The sequence below is a fragment of the Diplotaxodon limnothrissa genome, linkage group LG3 (assembly GCF_057381915.1).
Source record: "Diplotaxodon limnothrissa isolate DT_005_m linkage group LG3, D_limnothrissa_male_GT1.1, whole genome shotgun sequence".
NCBI classification, from domain to species: Eukaryota; Metazoa; Chordata; class Actinopteri; order Cichliformes; family Cichlidae; genus Diplotaxodon; species Diplotaxodon limnothrissa.
Window position 1 is genome coordinate 68,346,822 of NC_140598.1, and position 24,906 is coordinate 68,371,727.

Here is a 24,906-nt window from a genome sequence, read left to right on the forward strand (position 1 = left end):
GGGCATTAGTTGCTATTGAGGCCAATTACACCACACCAGGGTCTGTGGCTCTTGCTCAGGCCACTTACACCACACCAGGGCCTGTGGCACTGGCTGAGGCCACTTACACCACACCAGGGCCTGTGGCTGCTGGCTGAGGCCACTTACACCACACAAGGGCCTGTGGCTGCTGGCTGAGGCCACCTACACCACACCAGGGCCTGTGGCTGCTGGCTGAGACCACTTACACCACACCAGGGCCTGTGGCTCTTGCTCAGGCCACTTACACCACACCAGGGCCTGTGGCTCTTGCTCAGGCCACTGACACCACACCAGGGCCTGTGGCTCTTGCTCAGGCCACTTACACCACACCAGGGCCTGTGGCTCTTGCTCAGGCCACTCATATCACGCCAGGCCCTGTGCTTCTGGCCGAGGCCATCTTCACCAAACCAGGCCCTGTGCTGCTTGCTGTGGCCATGTACAACACACCAGGCCCTGTGCTGGTTCCAGAGGCCATCTTCAACAATCCAGGGCCTGTGCTGTTGGATAAATGCCAAACTGAGCCTTTGGGTTAGGGTATTATGCAAACATGCAGGTATGGTTATAGGATTGTCTTCGTAACTTCAGGTACTTGCCACCTAATCACTTGAATCCATAAATTGAGACATTGTGCTGGGGCCAGCAGCTTACGGCCATACCACCCTGAGCACGCCCGACCTCGTCTGATCTCGGAAGCTAAGCAGGGCTGGGCTTGGTTAGTACTTGGATGGGAGACTGCCTGGGAATACCTGGTGCTGTAAGCCTTTCATTTTCATGTCATTGAACCGCTTTTGATCCAGAGAAGGGGTGTATTAAAAGACCAAAAGCATCTGCCCATTAATGAGGGCACATTAACGACATTGCTTTTGGCTCTTTTCCAATGTCTTGTGCTGCTAGCTGATGCAACCTACACCACACAAGGGCCTGAGTGACCGGCTGGGGCCACTTACACCACATCAGGGCCTGTGGCTCTGGCTGAGGCCACTTACACCACACCAGGGCCTGTGGCTGCTGGCTGAGGCCACTTACACCACACCAGGGCCTGTGGCTGCTGGCTGAGGCCACCTACACCACACCAGGGCATTAGTTGCTATTGAGGCCAATTACACCACACCAGGGTCTGTGGCTCTTGCTCAGGCCACTTACACCACACCAGGGCCTGTGGCACTGGCTGAGGCCACTTACACCACACCAGGGCCTGTGGCTGCTGGCTGAGGCCACTTACACCACACCAGGGCCTGTGGCTGCTGGCTGAGGCCACTTACACCACACCAGGGCCTGTGGCTGCTGGCTGAGGCCACCTACACCACACCAGGGCCTGTGGCTGTTGACTGAGGCGACTTACACCACACCAGGGCCCTTTTGCTGCTGGCTGAGGCCACTTACACCACACCAGTGCCTGTGGCTTCTGGCTGAGGCGACTTACACCACACCAGGGCCTGTGGCTGCTGGCTGAGGCCACTTACACCACACCAGGGCCTGTGGCTCTTGCTCAGGCCACTCACATCACACCAGGCCCTGCGCTTCTGGCCGAGGCCATCTTCACCAAACCAGGCCCTGTGCTGCTTGCTGTGGCCATCTTCAACAATCCAGGGCCTGTGCTGTTGGATAAATGCCAAACTGAGCCTTTGGGTTAGGGTATTATGCAAACATGCAGGTATGGTTATAGGATTGTCTTCGTAACTTCAGGTACTTGCCACCTAATCACTTGAATCCATAAATTGAGACATTGTGCTGGGGCCAGCATCTTACGGCCATACCACCCTGAGCACGCCCGACCTCGTCTGATCTCGTAAGCTAAGCAGGGCTGGGCTTGGTTAGTACTTGGATGGGAGACTGCCTGGGAATACCTGGTGCTGTAAGCCTTTCATTTTCATGTCATTGAACCGCTTTTGATCCAGAGAAGGGGTGTATTAAAAGACCAAAAGCAGCTCCCCATTAATGAGGGCACATTAACGACATTGCTTTTGGCTGTTTTCCAATGTCTTGTGCTGCTAGCTGATGCCACCTACACCACACCAGGGCCTGAGTGACCGGCTGGGGCCACTTACACCACATCAGGGCCTGTGGCTGCTGGCTGAGGCCACTTACACCACACCAGGGCCTGTGGCTGCTGGCTGAGGCCACCTACACCACACCAGGGCCTTAGTTGCTATTGAGGCCAATTACACCACACCAGGGCCTGTGGCACTTGCTCAGGCCACTTACACCACACCAGGGCCTGTGGCTTCTGGCTGAGGCCACCTACACCACACCAGGGCCTGTGGCTGCTGGCTGAGGCCACTTACAACACACCAGGGCCTGTGGCTCTTGCTCAGGCCACTTACACCACACCAGGGCCTGTGGCTCTTGCTCAGGCCACTTACACCACATCAGGGCCTGTGGCTCTGGCTGAGGCCACTTACACCACACCAGGGCCTGTGGCTGCTGGCTGAGGCCACTTACACCACACCAGGGCCTGTGGCTGCTGGCTGAGGCCACCTACACCACACCAGGGCATTAGTTGCTATTGAGGCCAATTACACCACACCAGGGTCTGTGGCTCTTGCTCAGGCCACTTACACCACACCAGGGCCTGTGGCACTGGCTGAGGCCACTTACACCACACCAGGGCCTGTGGCTGCTGGCTGAGGCCACTTACACCACACCAGGGCCTGTGGCTGCTGGCTGAGGCCACGTACACCACACCAGGGCCTGTGGCTGCTGGCTGAGGCCACCTACACCACACCAGGGCCTGTGGCTGCTGACTGAGGCGACTTACACCACACCAGGGCCCTTTTGCTGCTGGCTGAGGCCACTTACACCACACCAGTGCCTGTGGCTTCTGGCTGAGGCGACTTACACCACACCAGGGCCTGTGGCTGCTGGCTGAGGCCACTTACACCACACCAGGGCCTGTGGCTCTTGCTCAGGCCACTCACATCACACCAGGCCCTGTGCTTCTGGCCGAGGCCATCTTCACCAAACCAGGCCCTGTGCTGCTTGCTGTGGCCATGTACAACACACCAGGCCCTGTGCTGGTTCCTGAGGCCATCTTCAACAATCCAGGGCCTGTGCTGTTGGATAAATGCCAAACTGAGCCTTTGGGTTAGGGTATTATGCAAACATGCAGGTATGGTTATAGGATTGTCTTCGTAACTTCAGGTACTTGCCACCTAATCACTTGAATCCATAAATTGAGACATTGTGCTGGGGCCAGCAGCTTACGGCCATACCACCCTGAGCACGCCCGACCTCGTCTGATCTCGGAAGCTAAGCAGGGCTGGGCTTGGTTAGTACTTGGATGGGAGACTGCCTGGGAATACCTGGTGCTGTAAGCCTTTCCTTTTCATGTCATTGAACCGCTTTTGATCCAGAGAAGGGGTGTATTAAAAGACCAAAAGCATCTGCCCATTAATGAGGGCACATTAACAACACTGCTTTTGGCTCTTTTCCAATGTCTTGTGCTGCTAGCTGATGCCACCTACACCACACCAGGGCCTGAGTGACCGGCTGGGGCCACTTACACCACATCAGGGCCTGTGGCTCTGGCTGAGGCCACTTACACCACACCAGGGCCTGTGGCTGCTGGCTGAGGCCAGTTACACCACACCAGAGCCTGTGGCTGCTGGCTGAAGCCACTTACACCACACCAGGGCCTGTGGCTTCTGGCTGAGGCGACTTACACCACACCAGGGCCTGTGGCTGCTGGCTGAGGCCACTTACACCACACCAGGGCCTGTGGCTCTTGCTCAGGCCACTTACACCACACAAGGGCCTGTGGCTGCTGGCTGAGGCCACCTACACCACACCAGGGCCTGTGGCTGCTGGCTGAGGCCACTTACAACACACCAGGGCCTGTGGCTCTTGCTCAGGCCACTCATATCACACCAGGCCCTGTGCTTCTGGCCGAGGCCATCTTCACCAAACCAGGCCCTGTGCTGCTTGCTGTGGCCATGTACAACACACCAGGCCCTGTGCTGGTTCCTGAGGCCATCTTCAACAATCCAGGGCCTGTGCTGTTGGATAAATGCCAAACTGAGCCTTTGGGTTAGGGTATTATGCAAACATGCAGGTATGGTTATAGGATTGTCTTCGTAACTTCAGGTACTTTCCACCTCATCACTTGAATCCATAAATTGAGACATTGTGCTGGGGCCAGCAGCTTACGGCCATACCACCCTGAGCACGCCCGACCTCGTCTGATCTCGGAAGCTAAGCAGGGCTGGGCTTGGTTAGTACTTGGATGGGAGACTGCCTGGGAATACCTGGTTCTGTAAGCCTTTCATTTTCATGTCATTGAACCGCTTTTGATCCAGAGAAGGGGTGTATTAAAAGACCAAAAGCATCTGCCCATTAATGAGGGCACATTAACGACATTGCTTTTGGCTCTTTTCCAATGTCTTGTGCTGCTAGCTGATGCAACCTACACCACACAAGGGCCTGAGTGACCGGCTGGGGCCACTTACACCACATCAGGGCCTGTGGCTCTGGCTGAGGCCACTTACACCACACCAGGGCCTGTGGCTGCTGGCTGAGGCCACTTACACCACACCAGGGCCTGTGGCTGCTGGCTGAGGCCACCTACACCACACCAGGGCATTAGTTGCTATTGAGGCCAATTACACCACACCAGGGTCTGTGGCTCTTGCTCAGGCCACTTACACCACACCAGGGCCTGTGGCACTGGCTGAGGCCACTTACACCACACCAGGGCCTGTGGCTGCTGGCTGAGGCCACTTACACCACACCAGGGCCTGTGGCTGCTGGCTGAGGCCACTTACACCACACCAGGGCCTGTGGCTCTTGCTCAGGCCACTTACACCACACCAGGGCCTGTGGCACTGGCTGAGGCCACTTAGACCACACCAGGGCCTGTGGCTGCTGGCTGAGGCCACTTACAACACACCAGGGCCTGTGGCTGCTGGCTGAGGCCACTTACACCAAACCAGGGCCTGTGGCTGCTTGCTGAGGCCATCTTCACCAAACCAGGCCCTGTGCTGCTTGCTGTGGCCATGTAAAACACACCAGGTCCTGTGCTGGTTCTTGAGGCCATCTTCAACAATCCAGGGCCTGTGCTGTTGGATAAATGCCAAACTGAGCCTTTGGGTTAGGGTATTATGCAAACATGCAGGTATGGTTATAGGATTGTCTTCGTAACTTCAGGTACTTGCCACCTCATCACTTGAATCCATAAATTGAGACATTGTGCTGGGGCCAGCAGCTTACGGCCAGCAGCTTACGGCCATACCACCCTGAGCACGCCCGACCTCGTCTGATCTCGGAAGCTAAGCAGGGCTGGGCTTGGTTAGTACTTGGATGGGAGACTGCCTGGGAATACCTGGTGCTTTAAGCCTTTCATTTTCATGTCATTGAACCGCTTTTGATCCAGAGAAGGGGTGTATTAAAAGACCAAAAGCATCTGCCCATTAATGAGGGCACATTAACGACATTGCTTTTGGCTGTTTTCCAATGTCTTGTGCTGCTAGCTGATGCCACCTACACCACACCAGGGCCTGAGTGACCGGCTGGGGCCACTTACACCACATCAGGGCCTGTGGCTGCTGGCTGAGGCCACTTACACCACACCAGGGCCTGTGGCTGCTGGCTGAGGCCACCTACACCACACCAGGGCCTTAGTTGCTATTGAGGCCAATTACACCACACCAGGGTCTGTGGCTCTTGCTCAGGCCACTCATATCACACCAGGCCCTGTGCTTCTGGCCGAGGCCATCTTCACCAAACCAGGCCCTGTGCTGCTTGCTGTGGCCATGTACAATACACCAGGCCCTGTGCTGGTTCCTGAGGCCATCTTCAACAATCCAGGGCCTGTGCTGTTGGATAAATGCCAAACTGAGCCTTTGGGTTAGGGTATTATGCAAACATGCAGGTATGGTTATAGGATTGTCTTCGTAACTTCAGGTACTTGCCACCTCATCACTTGAATCCATAAATTGAGACATTGTGCTGGGGCCAGCAGCTTACGGCCAGCAGCTTACGGCCATACCACCCTGAGCACGCCCGACCTCGTCTGATCTCGGAAGCTAAGCAGGGCTGGGCTTGGTTAGTACTTGGATGGGAGACTGCCTGGGAATACCTGGTGCTTTAAGCCTTTCATTTTCATGTCATTGAACCGCTTTTGATCCAGAGAAGGGGTGTATTAAAAGACCAAAAGCATCTGCCCATTAATGAGGGCACATTAACGACATTGCTTTTGGCTCTTTTCCAATGTCTTGTGCTGCTAGCTGATGCAACCTACACCACACAAGGGCCTGAGTGACCGGCTGGGGCCACTTACACCACATCAGGGCCTGTGGCTCTGGCTGAGGCCACTTACACCACACCAGGGCCTGTGGCTGCTGGCTGAGGCCACTTACACCACACCAGGGCCTGTGGCTGCTGGCTGAGGCCACCTACACCACACCAGGGCATTAGTTGCTATTGAGGCCAATTACACCACACCAGGGTCTGTGGCTCTTGCTCAGGCCACTTACACCACACCAGGGCCTGTGGCACTGGCTGAGGCCACTTACACCACACCAGGGCCTGTGGCTGCTGGCTGAGGCCACTTACACCACACCAGGGCCTGTGGCTGCTGGCTGAGGCCACTTACACCACACCAGGGCCTGTGGCTCTTGCTCAGGCCACTTACACCACACCAGGGCCTGTGGCACTGGCTGAGGCCACTTAGACCACACCAGGGCCTGTGGCTGCTGGCTGAGGCCACTTACAACACACCAGGGCCTGTGGCTGCTGGCTGAGGCCACTTACACCAAACCAGGGCCTGTGGCTGCTTGCTGAGGCCATCTTCACCAAACCAGGCCCTGTGCTGCTTGCTGTGGCCATGTAAAACACACCAGGTCCTGTGCTGGTTCTTGAGGCCATCTTCAACAATCCAGGGCCTGTGCTGTTGGATAAATGCCAAACTGAGCCTTTGGGTTAGGGTATTATGCAAACATGCAGGTATGGTTATAGGATTGTCTTCGTAACTTCAGGTACTTGCCACCTAATCACTTGAATCCATAAATTGAGACATTGTGCTGGGGCCAGCAGCTTACGGCCATACCACCCTGAGCACGCCCGACCTCGTCTGATCTCGGAAGCTAAGCAGGGCTGGGCTTGGTTAGTACTTGGATGGGAGACTGCCTGGGAATACCTGGTGCTGTAAGCCTTTGATTTTCATGTCATTGAACCGCTTTTGATCCAGAGAAGGGGTGTATTAAAAGACCAAAAGCAGCTCCCCATTAATGAGGGCACATTAACGACATTGCTTTTGGCTGTTTTCCAATGTCTTGTGCTGCTAGCTGATGCCACCTACACCACACCAGGGCCTGAGTGACCGGCTGGGGCCACTTACACCACATCAGGGCCTGTGGCTGCTGGCTGAGGCCACTTACACCACACCAGGGCCTGTGGCTGCTGGCTGAGGCCACCTACACCACACCAGGGCCTTAGTTGCTATTGAGGCCAATTACACCACACCAGGGTCTGTGGCTCTTGCTCAGGCCACTCATATCACACCAGGCCCTGTGCTTCTGGCCGAGGCCATCTTCACCAAACCAGGCCCTGTGCTGCTTGCTGTGGCCATGTACAATACACCAGGCCCTGTGCTGGTTCCTGAGGCCATCTTCAACAATCCAGGGCCTGTGCTGTTGGATAAATGCCAAACTGAGCCTTTGGGTTAGGGTATTATGCAAACATGCAGGTATGGTTATAGGATTGTCTTCGTAACTTCAGGTACTTGCCACCTAATCACTTGAATCCATAAATTGAGACATTGTGCTGGCGCCAGCAGCTTACGGCCAGCAGCTTACGGCCATACCACCCTGAGCACGCGCGACCTCGTCTGATCTCGGAAGCTAAGCAGGGCTGGGCTTGGTTAGTACTTCGATGGGAGACTGCCTGGGAATACCTGGTGCTGTAAGCCTTTCATTTTCATGTCATTGAACCGCTTTTGATCCAGAGAAGGGGTGTATTAAAAGACCAAAAGCATCTGCCCATTAATGAGGGCTTATTAACGACATTGCTTTTGGCTCTTTTCCAATGTCTTGTGCTGCTAGCTGATGCAACCTACACCACACAAGGGCCTGAGTGACCGGCTGGGGCCACTTACACCACATCAGGGCCTGTGGCTCTGGCTGAGGCCACTTACACCACACCAGGGCCTGTGGCTGCTGGCTGAGGCCACTTACACCACACCAGGGCCTGTGGCTGCTGGCTGAGGCCACCTACACCACACCAGGGCATTAGTTGCTATTGAGGCCAATTACACCACACCAGGGTCTGTGGCTCTTGCTCAGGCCACTTACACCACACCAGGGCCTGTGGCACTGGCTGAGGCCACTTACACCACATCAGGGCCTGTGGCTGCTGGCTGAGGCCACTTACACCACACCAGGGCCTGTGGCTGCTGGCTGAGGCCACTTACACCACACCAGGACCTGTGGCTGCTGGCTGAGGCCACCTACACCACACCAGGGCCTGTGGCTGCTGACTGAGGCGACTTACACCACACCAGGGCCCTTTTGCTGCTGGCTGAGGCCACTTACACCACACCAGTGCCTGTGGCTTCTGGCTGAGGCGACTTACACCACACCAGGGCCTGTGGCTGCTGGCTGAGGCCACTTACACCACACCAGGGCCTGTGGCTCTTGCTCAGGCCACTCACATCACACCAGGCCCTGCGCTTCTGGCCGAGGCCATCTTCACCAAACCAGGCCCTGTGCTGCTTGCTGTGGCCATGTACAACACACCAGGCCCTGTGCTGGTTCCTGAGGCCATCTTCAACAATCCAGGGCCTGTGCTGTTGGATAAATGCCAAACTGAGCCTTTGGGTTAGGGTATTATGCAAACATGCAGGTATGGTTATAGGATTGTCTTCGTAACTTCAGGTACTTGCCACCTAATCACTTGAATCCATAAATTGAGACATTGTGCTGGGGCCAGCAGCTTACGGCCATACCACCCTGAGCACGCCCGACCTCGTCTGATCTCGCAAGCTAAGCAGGGCTGGGCTTGGTTAGTACTTGGATGGGAGACTGCCTGGGAATACCTGGTGCTGTAAGCCTTTCCTTTTCATGTCATTGAACCGCTTTTGAAACAGAGAAGGGGTGTATTAAAAGACCAAAAGCATCTGCCCATTAATGAGGGCACATTAACAACACTGCTTTTGGCTCTTTTCCAATGTCTTGTGCTGCTAGCTGATGCCACCTACACCACACCAGGGCCTGAGTGACCGGCTGGGGCCACTTACACCACACCAGTGCCTGTGGCTGCTGGCTGAGGCCACTTACACCACACCAGTGCCTGTGGCTTCTGGCTGAGGCCACTTACACCACACCAGGGCCTGTGGCTGCTGGCTGAGGCCACTTACACCACACCAGGGCCTGTGGCTCTTGCTCAGGCCACTCACATCACACCAGGCCCTGCGCTTCTGGCTGAGGCCATCTTCACCAAACCAGGCCCTGTGGCTCTTGCTCAGGCCACTTACACCACACCAGGGCCTTATTTGCTATTGAGGCCACTTACACCACACCAGGGCCTGTGGCTCTGGCTTAGGCCACTTACACCACACCAGGGCCTGTGGCACTTGCTCAGGCCACTTACACCACACCAGGGCCTGTGGCTCTTGCTCAGGCCACTTACACCACACCAGGGCCTGTGGCACTGGCTGAGGCCACTTAGACCACACCAGGGCCTGTGGCTGCTGGCTGAGGCCACTTACAACACACCAGGGCCTGTGGCTGCTGGCTGAGGCCACTTACACCAAACCAGGGCCTGTGGCTCTTGCTCAGGCCACTTACACCACACCAGGGCCTGTGGCTGCTGGCTGAGGCCACTTACAACACACCAGGGCCTGTGGCTGCTGGCTGAGGCCACTTACACCAAACCAGGGCCTGTGGCTCTTGCTCAGGCCACTTACACCACACCAGGGCCTGTGGCTGCTGGCTGAGGCCACCTACACCACACCAGGGCCTGTGGCTGCTGGCTGAGGCCACTTACACCACACAAGGGCCTGTGGCTCTTGCTCAGGCCACTCACATCACACCAGGCCCTGTGCTTCTGGCCGAGGCCATCTTCACCAAACCAGGCCCTGTGCTGCTTGCTGTGGCCATGTACAACACACCAGGCCCTGTGCTGGTTCCTGAGGCCATCTTCAACAATCCAGGGCCTGTGCTGTTGGATAAATGCCAAACTGAGCCTTTGGGTTAGGGTATTATGCAAACATGCAGGTATGGTTATAGGATTGTCTTCGTAACTTCAGGTACTTGCCACCTAATCACTTGAATCCATAAATTGAGACATTGTGCTAGGGCCAGCAGCTTACGGCCATACCACCCTGAGCACGCCCGACCTCGTCTGATCTCGGAAGCTAAGCAGGGCTGGGCTTGGTTAGTACTTGGATGGGAGACTTCCTGGGAATACCTGGTGCTGTAAGCCTTTCATTTTCATGTCATTGAACCGCTTTTGATCCAGAGAAGGGGTGTATTAAAAGACCAAAAGCAGCTGCCCATTAATGAGGGCACATTAACGACACTGCTTTTGGCTCTTTTCCAATGTCTTGTGCTGCTAGCTGATGCCACCTACACCACACCAGGGCCTGAGTGACCGGCTGGGGCCACTTACACCACATCAGGGCCTGTGGCTCTGGCTGAGGCCACTTACACCACACCAGGGCCTGTGGCTGCTGGCTGAGGCAACCTACACCACACCAGGGCCTTAGTTGCTATTGAGGCCAATTACACCACACCAGGGTCTGTGGCTCTTGCTCAGGCCACTTACACCACACCAGGGCCTGTGGCACTGGCTGAGGCCACTTACACCACACAAGGGCCTGTGGCTGCTGGCTGAGGCCACCTACACCACACCAGGGCCTGTGGCTGCTGGCTGAGGCCACTTACACCACACAAGGGCCTGTGGCTGCTGGCTGAGGCCACCTACACCACACCAGGGCCTGTGGCTGCTGGCTGAGGCCACTTACACCACACCAGGGCCTGTGGCTCTTGCTCAGGCCACTCACATCACACCAGGCCCTGCGCTTCTGGCCGAGGCCATCTTCACCAAACCAGGCCCTGTGGCTCTTGCTCAGGCCACTTACACCACACCAGGGCCTTATTTGCTATTGAGGCCAATTACACCACACCAGGGTCTGTGGCTCTTGCTCAGGCCACTTACACCACACCAGGGCCTGTGGCACTGGCTGAGGCCACTTACACCACACCAGGGCCTGTGGCTGCTGGCTGAGGCCACCTACACCACACCAGGGCCTGTGGCTGCTGACTGAGGCGACTTACACCACACCAGGGCCCTTTTGCTGCTGGCTGAGGCCACTTACACCACACCAGTGCCTGTGGCTTCTGGCTGAGGCGACTTACACCACACCAGGGCCTGTGGCTGCTGGCTGAGGCCACTTACACCACACCAGGGCCTGTGGCTCTTGCTCAGGCCACTCACATCACACCAGGCCCTGCGCTTCTGGCCGAGGCCATCTTCACCAAACCAGGCCCTGTGGCTCTTGCTCAGGCCACTTACACCACACCAGGGCCTTATTTGCTATTGAGGCCAATTACACCACACCAGGGCCTGTGGCTCTTGCTCAGGCCACTCACATCACACCAGGCCCTGCGCTTCTGGCCGAGGCCATCTTCACCAAACCAGGCCCTGTGCTGCTTGCTGTGGCCATGTACAACACACCAGGCCCTGTGCTGGTTCCTGAGGCCATCTTCAACAATCCAGGGCCTGTGCTGTTGGATAAATGCCAAACTGAGCCTTTGGGTTAGGTTATTATGCAAACATGCAGGTATGGTTATAGGATTGTCTTCGTAACTTCAGGTACTTGCCACCTAATCACTTGAATCCATAAATTGAGACATTGTGCCGGGGCCAGCAGCTTACGGCCATACCACCCTGAGCACGCCCGACCTCGTCTGATCTCGGAAGCTAAGCAGGGCTGGGCTTGGTTAGTACTTGGATGGGAGACTGCCTGGGAATACCTGGTGCTGTAAGCCTTTCATTTTCATGTCATTGAACCGCTTTTGATCCAGAGAAGGGGTGTATTAAAAGACCAAAAGCAGCTGCCCATTAATGAGGGCACATTAACGACACTGCTTTTGGCTCTTTTCCAATGTCTTGTGCTGCTAGCTGATGCCACCTACACCACACCAGGGCCTGAGTGACCGGCTGGGGCCACTTACACCACATCAGGGCCTGTGGCTCTGGCTGAGGCCACTTACACCACACCAGGGCCTGTGGCTGCTGGCTGAGGCCAGTTACACCACACCAGAGCCTGTGGCTGCTGGCTGAAGCCACTTACCCCACACCAGGGCCTTAGTTGCTATTGAGGCCACTTACACCACACCAGGGCCTGTGGCTCTTGCTCAGGCCACTTACACCACACCAGGGCCTGTGGCTCTTGCTCAGGCCACTTACACCACACCAGGGCCTGTGGCTCTTGCTCAGGCCACTTACACCACACCAGGGCCCTTTTGCTGCTGGCTGAGGCCACTTACACCACACCAGTGCCTGTGGCTTCTGGCTGAGGCCACTTACACCACACCAGTGCCTGTGGCTTCTGGCTGAGGCGACTTACACCACACCAGGGCCTGTGGCTGCTGGCTGAGGCCACTTACACCACACCAGGGCCTGTGGCTGCTGGCTGAGGCCACCTACACCACACCAGGGCCTGTGGCTGCTGGCTGAGGCCACTTACACCACACCAGGGCCTTAGTTGCTATTGAGGCCAATTACACCACACCAGGGTCTGTGGCTCTTGCTCAGGCCACTTACACCACACCAGGGCCTGTGGCACTGGCTGAGGCCACTTACACCACACCAGGGCCTGTGGCTGCTGGCTGAGGCCACCTACACCACACCAGGGCCTGTGGCTGCTGGCTGAGGCCACTTACACCACACCAGGGCCTTAGTTGCTATTGAGGCCAATTACACCACACCAGGGTCTGTGGCTCTTGCTCAGGCCACTTACACCACACCAGGGCCTGTGGCACTGGCTGAGGCCACTTACACCACACCAGGGCCTGTGGCTGCTGGCTGAGGCCACTTACACCACACAAGGGCCTGTGGCTGCTGGCTGAGGCCACCTACACCACACCAGGGCCTGTGGCTGCTGGCTGAGGCCACTTACAACACACCAGGGCCTGTGGCTGCTGGCTGAGGCCACCTACACCACACCAGGGCCTTAGTTGCTATTGAGGCCAATTACACCACACCAGGGTCTGTGGCTCTTGCTCAGGCCACTTACACCACACCAGGGCCTGTGGCACTGGCTGAGGCCACTTACACCACACCAGGGCCTGTGGCTGCTGGCTGAGGCCACTTACACCACACAAGGGCCTGTGGCTGCTGGCTGAGGCCACCTACACCACACCAGGGCCTGTGGCTGCTGGCTGAGACCACTTACACCACACCAGGGCCTGTGGCTCTTGCTCAGGCCACTTACACCACACCAGGGCCTGTGGCTCTTGCTCAGGCCACTTACACCACACCAGTGCCTGTGGCTTCTGGCTGAGGCGACTTACACCACACCAGGGCCTGTGGCTGCTGGCTGAGGCCACTTACACCACACCAGGGCCTGTGGCTGCTGGCTGAGGCCACCTACACCACACCAGGGCATTAGTTGCTATTGAGGCCAATTACACCACACCAGGGTCTGTGGCTCTTGCTCAGGCCACTTACACCACACCAGGGCCTGTGGCACTGGCTGAGGCCACTTACACCACATCAGGGCCTGTGGCTGCTGGCTGAGGCCACTTACACCACACCAGGGCCTGTGGCTGCTGGCTGAGGCCACTTACACCACACCAGGACCTGTGGCTGCTGGCTGAGGCCACCTACACCACACCAGGGCCTGTGGCTGCTGACTGAGGCGACTTACACCACACCAGGGCCCTTTTGCTGCTGGCTGAGGCCACTTACACCACACCAGTGCCTGTGGCTTCTGGCTGAGGCGACTTACACCACACCAGGGCCTGTGGCTGCTGGCTGAGGCCACTTACACCACACCAGGGCCTGTGGCTCTTGCTCAGGCCACTCACATCACACCAGGCCCTGCGCTTCTGGCCGAGGCCATCTTCACCAAACCAGGCCCTGTGCTGCTTGCTGTGGCCATGTACAACACACCAGGCCCTGTGCTGGTTCCTGAGGCCATCTTCAACAATCCAGGGCCTGTGCTGTTGGATAAATGCCAAACTGAGCCTTTGGGTTAGGGTATTATGCAAACATGCAGGTATGGTTATAGGATTGTCTTCGTAACTTCAGGTACTTGCCACCTAATCACTTGAATCCATAAATTGAGACATTGTGCTGGGGCCAGCAGCTTACGGCCATACCACCCTGAGCACGCCCGACCTCGTCTGATCTCGCAAGCTAAGCAGGGCTGGGCTTGGTTAGTACTTGGATGGGAGACTGCCTGGGAATACCTGGTGCTGTAAGCCTTTCCTTTTCATGTCATTGAACCGCTTTTGAAACAGAGAAGGGGTGTATTAAAAGACCAAAAGCATCTGCCCATTAATGAGGGCACATTAACAACACTGCTTTTGGCTCTTTTCCAATGTCTTGTGCTGCTAGCTGATGCCACCTACACCACACCAGGGCCTGAGTGACCGGCTGGGGCCACTTACACCACACCAGTGCCTGTGGCTGCTGGCTGAGGCCACTTACACCACACCAGTGCCTGTGGCTTCTGGCTGAGGCCACTTACACCACACCAGGGCCTGTGGCTGCTGGCTGAGGCCACTTACACCACACCAGGGCCTGTGGCTCTTGCTCAGGCCACTCACATCACACCAGGCCCTGCGCTTCTGGCTGAGGCCATCTTCACCAAACCAGGCCCTGTGGCTCTTGCTCAGGCCACTTACACCACACCAGGGCCTTATTTGCTATTGAGGCCACTTACACCACACCAGGGCCTGTGGCTCTGGCTTAGGCCACTTACACCACACCAGGGCCTGTGGCACTTGCTCAGGCCACTTACACCACACCAGGGCCTGTGGCTCTTGCTCAGGCCACTTACACCACACCAGGGCCTGTGGCACTGGCTGAGGCCACTTAGACCACACCAGGGCCTGTGGCTGCTGGCTGAGGCCACTTACAACACACCAGGGCCTGTGGCTGCTGGCTGAGGCCACTTACACCAAACCAGGGCCTGTGGCTCTTGCTCAGGCCACTTACACCACACCAGGGCCTGTGGCTGCTGGCTGAGGCCACTTACAACACACCAGGGCCTGTGGCTGCTGGCTGAGGCCACTTACACCAAACCAGGGCCTGTGGCTCTTGCTCAGGCCACTTACACCACACCAGGGCCTGTGGCTGCTGGCTGAGGCCACCTACACCACACCAGGGCCTGTGGCTGCTGGCTGAGGCCACTTACACCACACAAGGGCCTGTGGCTCTTGCTCAGGCCACTCACATCACACCAGGCCCTGTGCTTCTGGCCGAGGCCATCTTCACCAAACCAGGCCCTGTGCTGCTTGCTGTGGCCATGTACAACACACCAGGCCCTGTACTGGTTCCTGAGGCCATCTTCAACAATCCAGGGCCTGTGCTGTTGGATAAATGCCAAACTGAGCCTTTGGGTTAGGGTATTATGCAAACATGCAGGTATGGTTATAGGATTGTCTTCGTAACTTCAGGTACTTGCCACCTAATCACTTGAATCCATAAATTGAGACATTGTGCTAGGGCCAGCAGCTTACGGCCATACCACCCTGAGCACGCCCGACCTCGTCTGATCTCGGAAGCTAAGCAGGGCTGGGCTTGGTTAGTACTTGGATGGGAGACTTCCTGGGAATACCTGGTGCTGTAAGCCTTTCATTTTCATGTCATTGAACCGCTTTTGATCCAGAGAAGGGGTGTATTAAAAGACCAAAAGCAGCTGCCCATTAATGAGGGCACATTAACGACACTGCTTTTGGCTCTTTTCCAATGTCTTGTGCTGCTAGCTGATGCCACCTACACCACACCAGGGCCTGAGTGACCGGCTGGGGCCACTTACACCACATCAGGGCCTGTGGCTCTGGCTGAGGCCACTTACACCACACCAGGGCCTGTGGCTGCTGGCTGAGGCAACCTACACCACACCAGGGCCTTAGTTGCTATTGAGGCCAATTACACCACACCAGGGTCTGTGGCTCTTGCTCAGGCCACTTACACCACACCAGGGCCTGTGGCACTGGCTGAGGCCACTTACACCACACAAGGGCCTGTGGCTGCTGGCTGAGGCCACCTACACCACACCAGGGCCTGTGGCTGCTGGCTGAGGCCACTTACACCACACAAGGGCCTGTGGCTGCTGGCTGAGGCCACCTACACCACACCAGGGCCTGTGGCTGCTGGCTGAGGCCACTTACACCACACCAGGGCCTGTGGCTCTTGCTCAGGCCACTCACATCACACCAGGCCCTGCGCTTCTGGCCGAGGCCATCTTCACCAAACCAGGCCCTGTGGCTCTTGCTCAGGCCACTTACACCACACCAGGGCCTTATTTGCTATTGAGGCCAATTACACCACACCAGGGTCTGTGGCTCTTGCTCAGGCCACTTACACCACACCAGGGCCTGTGGCACTGGCTGAGGCCACTTACACCACACCAGGGCCTGTGGCTGCTGGCTGAGGCCACCTACACCACACCAGGGCCTGTGGCTGCTGACTGAGGCGACTTACACCACACCAGGGCCCTTTTGCTGCTGGCTGAGGCCACTTACACCACACCAGTGCCTGTGGCTTCTGGCTGAGGCGACTTACACCACACCAGGGCCTGTGGCTGCTGGCTGAGGCCACTTACACCACACCAGGGCCTGTGGCTCTTGCTCAGGCCACTCACATCACACCAGGCCCTGCGCTTCTGGCCGAGGCCATCTTCACCAAACCAGGCCCTGTGGCTCTTGCTCAGGCCACTTACACCACACCAGGGCCTTATTTGCTATTGAGGCCAATTACACCACACCAGGGCCTGTGGCTCTTGCTCAGGCCACTCACATCACACCAGGCCCTGCGCTTCTGGCCGAGGCCATCTTCACCAAACCAGGCCCTGTGCTGCTTGCTGTGGCCATGTACAACACACCAGGCCCTGTGCTGGTTCCTGAGGCCATCTTCAACAATCCAGGGCCTGTGCTGTTGGATAAATGCCAAACTGAGCCTTTGGGTTAGGTTATTATGCAAACATGCAGGTATGGTTATAGGATTGTCTTCGTAACTTCAGGTACTTGCCACCTAATCACTTGAATCCATAAATTGAGACATTGTGCCGGGGCCAGCAGCTTACGGCCATACCACCCTGAGCACGCCCGACCTCGTCTGATCTCGGAAGCTAAGCAGGGCTGGGCTTGGTTAGTACTTGGATGGGAGACTGCCTGGGAATACCTGGTGCTGTAAGCCTTTCATTTTCATGTCATTGAACCGCTTTTGATCCAGAGAAGGGGTGTATTAAAAGACCAAAAGCAGCTGCCCATTAATGAGGGCACATTAACGACACTGCTTTTGGCTCTTTTCCAATGTCTTGTGCTGCTAGCTGATGCCACCTACACCACACCAGGGCCTGAGTGACCGGCTGGGGCCACTTACACCACATCAGGGCCTGTGGCTCTGGCTGAGGCCACTTACACCACACCAGGGCCTGTGGCTGCTGGCTGAGGCCAGTTACACCACACCAGAGCCTGTGGCTGCTGGCTGAAGCCACTTACCCCACACCAGGGCCTTAGTTGCTATTGAGGCCACTTACACCACACCAGGGCCTGTGGCTCTTGCTCAGGCCACTTACACCACACCAGGGCCTGTGGCTCTTGCTCAGGCCACTTACACCACACCAGGGCCTGTGGCTCTTGCTCAGGCCACTTACACCACACCAGGGCCCTTTTGCTGCTGGCTGAGGCCACTTACACCACACCAGTGCCTGTGGCTTCTGGCTGAGGCCACTTACACCACACCAGTGCCTGTGGCTTCTGGCTGAGGCGACTTACACCACACCAGGGCCTGTGGCTGCTGGCTGAGGCCACTTACACCACACCAGGGCCTGTGGCTGCTGGCTGAGGCCACCTACACCACACCAGGGCCTGTGGCTGCTGGCTGAGGCCACTTACACCACACCAGGGCCTTAGTTGCTATTGAGGCCAATTACACCACACCAGGGTCTGTGGCTCTTGCTCAGGCCACTTACACCACACCAGGGCCTGTGGCACTGGCTGAGGCCACTTACACCACACCAGGGCCTGTGGCTGCTGGCTGAGGCCACCTACACCACACCAGGGCCTGTGGCTGCTGGCTGAGGCCACTTACACCACACCAGGGCCTTAGTTGCTATTGAGGCCAATTACACCACACCAGGGTCTGTGGCTCTTGCTCAGGCCACTTACACCACACCAGGGCCTGTGGCACTGGCTGAGGCCACTTACACCACACCAGGGCCTGTGGCTGCTGGCTGAGGCCACTTACACCACACAAGGGCCTGTGGCTGCTGGCTGAGGCCACCTACACCACACCAGGGCCTGTGGCTGCTGGCTGAGGCCACTTACAACACACCAGGGCCTGTGGCTGCTGGCTGAGGCCACCTACACCACACCAGGGCCTTAGTTGCTATTGAGGCCAATTACACCACACCAGGGTCTGTGGCTCTTGCTCAGGCCACTTACACCACACCAGGGCCTGTGGCACTGGCTGAGGCCACTTACACCACACCAGGGCCTGTGGCTGCTGGCTGAGGCCACTTACACCACACAAGGGCCTGTGGCTGCTGGCTGAGGCCACCTACACCACACCAGGGCCTGTGGCTGCTGGCTGAGACCACTTACACCACACCAGGGCCTGTGGCTCTTGCTCAGGCCACTTACACCACACCAGGGCCTGTGGCTCTTGCTCAGGCCACTTACACCACACCAGTGCCTGTGGCTTCTGGCTGAGGCGACTTACACCACACCAGGGCCTGTGGCTGCTGGCTGAGGCCACTTACACCACACCAGGGCCTGTGGCTCTTGCTCAGGCCACTCACATCACACCAGGCCCTGCGCTTCTGGCCGAGGCCATCTTCACCAAACCAGGCCCTGTGCTGCTTGCTGTGGCCATGTACAACACACCAGGCCCTGTGCTGGTTCCTGAGGCCATCTTCAACAATCCAGGGCCTGAGTGACCGGCTGGGGCCACTTACACCACATCAGGGCCTGTGGCTCTGGCTGAGGCCACTTACACCACACCAGGGCCTGTGGCTGCTGGCTGAGGCCAGTTACACCACACCAGGGCCTTAGTTGCTATTGAGGCCAATTACACCACACCAGGGTCTGTGGCTCTTGCTCAGGCCACTCACATCACACCAGGCCCTGCGCTTCTGGCCGAGGCCATCTTCACCAAACCTGGCCCTCTGCTGCTAGCTGTGGCCATGTACAACACACCAGGCCCTGTGCTGGTTCCTGAGGCCATCTTCAACAATCCAGGGCCTGTGCTGTTGGATAAATGCCAAACTAAGCCTTTGGGTTAGGGTATTATGCAAACATGCAGGTATGGTTATAGGATTGTCTTCGTAACTTCAGGTACTTGCCACCTAATCACTTGAATCCATAAATTGAGACATTGTGCTGGGGCCAGCAGCTTACGGCCATACCACCCTGAGCACGCCCGACCTCGTCTGATCTCGGAAGCTAAGCAGGGCTGGGCTTGGTTAGTACTCGGATGGGAGACTGCCTTGGAATACCTGGTGCTGTAAGCCTTTCATTTTCATGTCATTGAACCGCTTTTGATCCAGAGAAGGGGTGTATTAAAAGACCAAAAGCAGCTGCCCATTAATGAGGGCACATTAACGACATTGCTTTTGGCTCTTTTCCAATGTCTTGTGCTGCTAGCTGATGCCACCTACACCACACCAGGGCCTGAGTGACCGGCTGGGGCCACTTACACCACATCAGGGCCTGTGGCTCTGGCTGAGGCCACTTACACCACACCAGGGCCTGTGGCTGCTGGCTGAGGCCACCTACACCACACCAGGGCCTTAGTTGCTATTGAGGCCAATTACACCACACCAGGGTCTGTGGCTCTTGCTCAGGCCACTTACACCACACCAGGGCCTGTGGCACTGGCTGAGGCCACTTACACCACACCAGGGCCTGTGGCTGCTGGCTGAGGCCACTTACACCACACAAGGGCCTGTGGCTGCTGGCTGAGGCCACCTACACCACACCAGGGCCTGTGGCTGCTGGCTGAGGCCACTTACAACACACCAGGGCCTGTGGCTCTTGCTCAGGCCACTCATATCACACCAGGCCCTGTGCTTCTGGCCGAGGCCATCTTCACCAAACCAGGCCCTGTGCTGCTTGCTGTGGCCATGTACAACACACCAGGGCCTGTGGCTGCTGGCTGAGGCCACTTACACCACACCAGGGCCTGTGGCTCTTGCTCAGGCCACTTACACCACACCAGGGCCTGTGGCACTGGCTGAGGCCACTTAGACCACACCAGGGCCTGTGGCTGCTGGCTGAGGCCACTTACAACACACCAGGGCCTGTGGCTGCTGGCTGAGGCCACTTACACCAAACCAGGGCCTGTGGCTGCTTGCTGAGGCCATCTTCACCAAACCAGGCCCTGTGCTGCTTGCTGTGGCCATGTAAAACACACCAGGTCCTGTGCTGGTTCTTGAGGCCATCTTCAACAATCCAGGGCCTGTGCTGTTGGATAAATGCCAAACTGAGCCTTTGGGTTAGGGTATTATGCAAACATGCAGGTATGGTTATAGGATTGTCTTCGTAACTTCAGGTACTTGCCACCTAATCACTTGAATCCATAAATTGAGACATTGTGCTGGGGCCAGCAGCTTACGGCCATACCACCCTGAGCACGCCCGACCTCGTCTGATCTCGGAAGCTAAGCAGGGCTGGGCTTGGTTAGTACTTGGATGGGAGACTGCCTGGGAATACCTGGTGCTGTAAGCCTTTCATTTTCATGTCATTGAACCGCTTTTGATCCAGAGAAGGGGTGTATTAAAAGACCAAAAGCAGCTCCCCATTAATGAGGGCACATTAACGACATTGCTTTTGGCTGTTTTCCAATGTCTTGTGCTGCTAGCTGATGCCACCTACACCACACCAGGGCCTGAGTGACCGGCTGGGGCCACTTACACCACATCAGGGCCTGTGGCTGCTGGCTGAGGCCACTTACACCACACCAGGGCCTGTGGCTGCTGGCTGAGGCCACCTACACCACACCAGGGCCTTAGTTGCTATTGAGGCCAATTACACCACACCAGGGTCTGTGGCTCTTGCTCAGGCCACTCATATCACACCAGGCCCTGTGCTTCTGGCCGAGGCCATCTTCACCAAACCAGGCCCTGTGCTGCTTGCTGTGGCCATGTACAATACACCAGGCCCTGTGCTGGTTCCTGAGGCCATCTTCAACAATCCAGGGCCTGTGCTGTTGGATAAATGCCAAACTGAGCCTTTGGGTTAGGGTATTATGCAAACATGCAGGTATGGTTATAGGATTGTCTTCGTAACTTCAGGTACTTGCCACCTAATCACTTGAATCCATAAATTGAGACATTGTGCTGGCGCCAGCAGCTTACGGCCAGCAGCTTACGGCCATACCACCCTGAGCACGCCCGACCTCGTCTGATCTCGGAAGCTAAGCAGGGCTGGGCTTGGTTAGTACTTGGATGGGAGACTGCCTGGGAATACCTGGTGCTGTAAGCCTTTCATTTTCATGTCATTGAACCGCTTTTGATCCAGAGAAGGGGTGTATTAAAAGACCAAAAGCATCTGCCCATTAATGAGGGCTTATTAACGACATTGCTTTTGGCTCTTTTCCAATGTCTTGTGCTGCTAGCTGATGCAACCTACACCACACAAGGGCCTGAGTGACCGGCTGGGGCCACTTACACCACATCAGGGCCTGTGGCTCTGGCTGAGGCCACTTACACCACACCAGGGCCTGTGGCTGCTGGCTGAGGCCACTTACACCACACCAGGGCCTGTGGCTGCTGGCTGAGGCCACCTACACCACACCAGGGCATTAGTTGCTATTGAGGCCAATTACACCACACCAGGGTCTGTGGCTCTTGCTCAGGCCACTTACACCACACCAGGGCCTGTGGCACTGGCTGAGGCCACTTACACCACATCAGGGCCTGTGGCTGCTGGCTGAGGCCACTTACACCACACCAGGGCCTGTGGCTGCTGGCTGAGGCCACTTACACCACACCAGGACCTGTGGCTGCTGGCTGAGGCCACCTACACCACACCAGGGCCTGTGGCTGCTGACTGAGGCGACTTACACCACACCAGGGCCCTTTTGCTGCTGGCTGAGGCCACTTACACCACACCAGTGCCTGTGGCTTCTGGCTGAGGCGACTTACACCACACCAGGGCCTGTGGCTGCTGGCTGAGGCCACTTACACCACACCAGGGCCTGTGGCTCTTGCTCAGGCCACTCACATCACACCAGGCCCTGCGCTTCTGGCCGAGGCCATCTTCACCAAACCAGGCCCTGTGCTGCTTGCTGTGGCCATCTTCAACAATCCAGGGCCTGTGCTGTTGGATAAATGCCAAACTGAGCCTTTGGGTTAGGGTATTATGCAAACATGCAGGTATGGTTATAGGATTGTCTTCGTAACTTCAGGTACTTGCCACCTAATCACTTGAATCCATAAATTGAGACATTGTGCTGGGGCCAGCATCTTACGGCCATACCACCCTGAGCACGCCCGACCTCGTCTGATCTCGTAAGCTAAGCAGGGCTGGGCTTGGTTAGTACTTGGATGGGAGACTGCCTGGGAATACCTGGTGCTCTAAGCCTTTCCTTTTCATGTCATTGAACCGCTTTTGATCCAGAGAAGGGGTGTATTAAAAGACCAAAAGCATCTGCCCATTAATGAGGGCACATTAACAACACTGCTTTTGGCTCTTTTCCAATGTCTTGTGCTGCTAGCTGATGCCACCTACACCACACCAGGGCCTGAGTGACCGGCTGGGGCCACTTACACCACATCAGGGCCTGTGGCTCTGGCTGAGGCCACTTACACCACACCAGGGCCTGTGGCTGCTGGCTGAGGCCAGTTACACCACACCAGAGCCTGTGGCTGCTGGCTGAAGCCACTTACACCACACCAGGGCCTTAGTTGCTATTGAGGCCACTTACACCACACCAGGGCCTGTGGCTGCTGGCTGAGGCCACCTACACCACACCAGGGCCTGTGGCTGCTGGCTGAGGCGACTTACACCACACCAGGGCCCTTTTGCTGCTGGCTGAGGCCACTTACACCACACCAGTGCCTGTGGCTTCTGGCTGAGGCGACTTACACCACACCAGGGCCTGTGGCTGCTGGCTGAGGCCACTTACACCACACCAGGGCCTGTGGCTCTTGCTCAGGCCACTCACATCACACCAGGCCCTGCGCTTCTGGCTGAGGCCATCTTCACCAAACCAGGCCCTGTGGCTCTTGCTCAGGCCACTTACACCACACCAGGGCCTGTGGCTGCTGGCTGAGGCCACCTACACCACACCAGGGCATTAGTTGCTATTGAGGCCAATTACACCACACCAGGGTCTGTGGCTCTTGCTCAGGCCACTTACACCACACCAGGGCCTGTGGCACTGGCTGAGGCCACTTACACCACACCAGGGCCTGTGGCTGCTGGCTGAGGCCACTTACACCACACCAGGGCCTGTGGCTGCTGGCTGAGGCCACTTACACCACACCAGGGCCTGTGGCTGCTGGCTGAGGCCACCTACACCACACCAGGGCCTGTGGCTGCTGACTGAGGCGACTTACACCACACCAGGGCCCTTTTGCTGCTGGCTGAGGCCACCTACACCCCACCAGGGCCTGTGGCTGCTGGCTGAGGCGACTTACACCACACCAGGGCCTGTGGCTCTTGCTCAGGCCACTCATATCACACCAGGCCCTGTGCTTCTGGCTGAGGCCACTTACACCACACCAGGGCCTGTGGCTGCTGGCTGAGGCCAGTTACACCACACCAGAGCTTGTGGCTGCTGGCTGAAGCCACTTACACCACACCAGGGCCTTAGTTGCTATTGAGGCCAATTACACCACACCAGGGTCTGTGGCTCTTGCTCAGGCCACTTACACCACACCAGGGCCTGTGGCACTGGCTGAGGCGACTTACACCACACCAGGGCCTGTGGCTGCTGGCTGAGGCCACTTACACCACACCAGGGCCTGTGGCTGCTGGCTGAGGCCACCTACACCCCACCAGGGCCTGTGGCTGCTGGCTGAGGCGACTTACACCACACCAGGGCCCTTTTGCTGCTGGCTGAGGCCACTTACACCACACCAGTGCCTGTGGCTTCTGGCTGAGGCGACTTACACCACACCAGGCCCTGCGCTTCTGGCCGAGGCCATCTTCACCAAACCTGGCCCTCTGCTGCTAGCTGTGGCCATGTACAACACACCAGGCCCTGTGCTGGTTCCTGAGGCCACTTACACCACACCAGTGCCTGTGGCTTCTGGCTGAGGCGACTTACACCACACCAGGGCCTGTGGCTGCTGGCTGAGGCCACTTACACCACACCAGGGCCTGTGGCTCTTGCTCAGGCCACTCACATCACACCAGGCCCTGCGCTTCTGGCCGAGGCCATCTTCACCAAACCAGGCCCTGTGGCTCTTGCTCATGCCACTTACACCACACCAGGGCCTTATTTGCTATTGAGGCCACTTACACCACACCAGGGCCTGTGGCTCTGGCTTAGGCCACTTACACCACACCAGGGCCTGTGGCTGCTGGCTGAGGCCACTTACACCACACCAGGGCCTGTGGCTCTTGCTCAGGCCACTTACACCACACCAGGGCCTGTGGCACTGGCTGAGGCCACTTAGACCACACCAGGGCCTGTGGCTGCTGGCTGAGGCCACTTACAACACACCAGGGCCTGTGGCTGCTGGCTGAGGCCACTTACACCAAA

General features: G+C 57.3%; 9 non-coding genes and 9 pseudogenes across 9 annotated transcripts; all 18 read left to right on the forward strand.

Moving 5' to 3' along the window:
• Window positions 1–663: 663 nt before the first annotated feature.
• On the forward strand, window positions 664–782 carry LOC146637096 (5S ribosomal RNA). Its single transcript, XR_014905739.1, has one exon. It is a non-coding gene; the product is annotated as a 5S ribosomal RNA (ribosomal RNA).
• Window positions 783–1,764: 982 nt separating this feature from the next.
• LOC146637097 (5S ribosomal RNA) lies at window positions 1,765–1,883 on the forward strand (annotated as a pseudogene).
• Window positions 1,884–3,219: 1,336 nt separating this feature from the next.
• LOC146637098 (5S ribosomal RNA) lies at window positions 3,220–3,338 on the forward strand. The gene has a single exon (XR_014905740.1). It is a non-coding gene; the product is annotated as a 5S ribosomal RNA (ribosomal RNA).
• An 823-nt stretch (window positions 3,339–4,161) lies between these two features.
• Window positions 4,162–4,280, forward strand: LOC146637099 (5S ribosomal RNA; annotated as a pseudogene).
• A 954-nt stretch (window positions 4,281–5,234) lies between these two features.
• Window positions 5,235–5,353, forward strand: LOC146637100 (5S ribosomal RNA; annotated as a pseudogene).
• A 637-nt stretch (window positions 5,354–5,990) lies between these two features.
• LOC146637101 (5S ribosomal RNA) lies at window positions 5,991–6,109 on the forward strand (annotated as a pseudogene).
• A 940-nt stretch (window positions 6,110–7,049) lies between these two features.
• Window positions 7,050–7,168, forward strand: LOC146637102 (5S ribosomal RNA). Its single transcript, XR_014905741.1, has one exon. It is a non-coding gene; the product is annotated as a 5S ribosomal RNA (ribosomal RNA).
• Window positions 7,169–7,805: 637 nt separating this feature from the next.
• LOC146637103 (5S ribosomal RNA) lies at window positions 7,806–7,924 on the forward strand (annotated as a pseudogene).
• A 1,021-nt stretch (window positions 7,925–8,945) lies between these two features.
• Window positions 8,946–9,064, forward strand: LOC146637104 (5S ribosomal RNA; annotated as a pseudogene).
• Window positions 9,065–10,318: 1,254 nt separating this feature from the next.
• On the forward strand, window positions 10,319–10,437 carry LOC146637105 (5S ribosomal RNA). The gene has a single exon (XR_014905650.1). It is a non-coding gene; the product is annotated as a 5S ribosomal RNA (ribosomal RNA).
• Window positions 10,438–11,886: 1,449 nt separating this feature from the next.
• On the forward strand, window positions 11,887–12,005 carry LOC146637106 (5S ribosomal RNA). Its single transcript, XR_014905742.1, has one exon. It is a non-coding gene; the product is annotated as a 5S ribosomal RNA (ribosomal RNA).
• Window positions 12,006–14,328: 2,323 nt separating this feature from the next.
• LOC146637107 (5S ribosomal RNA) lies at window positions 14,329–14,447 on the forward strand (annotated as a pseudogene).
• A 1,254-nt stretch (window positions 14,448–15,701) lies between these two features.
• LOC146637108 (5S ribosomal RNA) lies at window positions 15,702–15,820 on the forward strand. Its single transcript, XR_014905651.1, has one exon. It is a non-coding gene; the product is annotated as a 5S ribosomal RNA (ribosomal RNA).
• Window positions 15,821–17,269: 1,449 nt separating this feature from the next.
• Window positions 17,270–17,388, forward strand: LOC146637109 (5S ribosomal RNA). Its single transcript, XR_014905744.1, has one exon. It is a non-coding gene; the product is annotated as a 5S ribosomal RNA (ribosomal RNA).
• A 2,198-nt stretch (window positions 17,389–19,586) lies between these two features.
• On the forward strand, window positions 19,587–19,705 carry LOC146637110 (5S ribosomal RNA; annotated as a pseudogene).
• A 1,097-nt stretch (window positions 19,706–20,802) lies between these two features.
• LOC146637111 (5S ribosomal RNA) lies at window positions 20,803–20,921 on the forward strand. Its single transcript, XR_014905745.1, has one exon. It is a non-coding gene; the product is annotated as a 5S ribosomal RNA (ribosomal RNA).
• A 637-nt stretch (window positions 20,922–21,558) lies between these two features.
• LOC146637112 (5S ribosomal RNA) lies at window positions 21,559–21,677 on the forward strand. Its single transcript, XR_014905746.1, has one exon. It is a non-coding gene; the product is annotated as a 5S ribosomal RNA (ribosomal RNA).
• Window positions 21,678–22,659: 982 nt separating this feature from the next.
• Window positions 22,660–22,778, forward strand: LOC146637113 (5S ribosomal RNA; annotated as a pseudogene).
• Window positions 22,779–24,906: the final 2,128 nt, after the last annotated feature.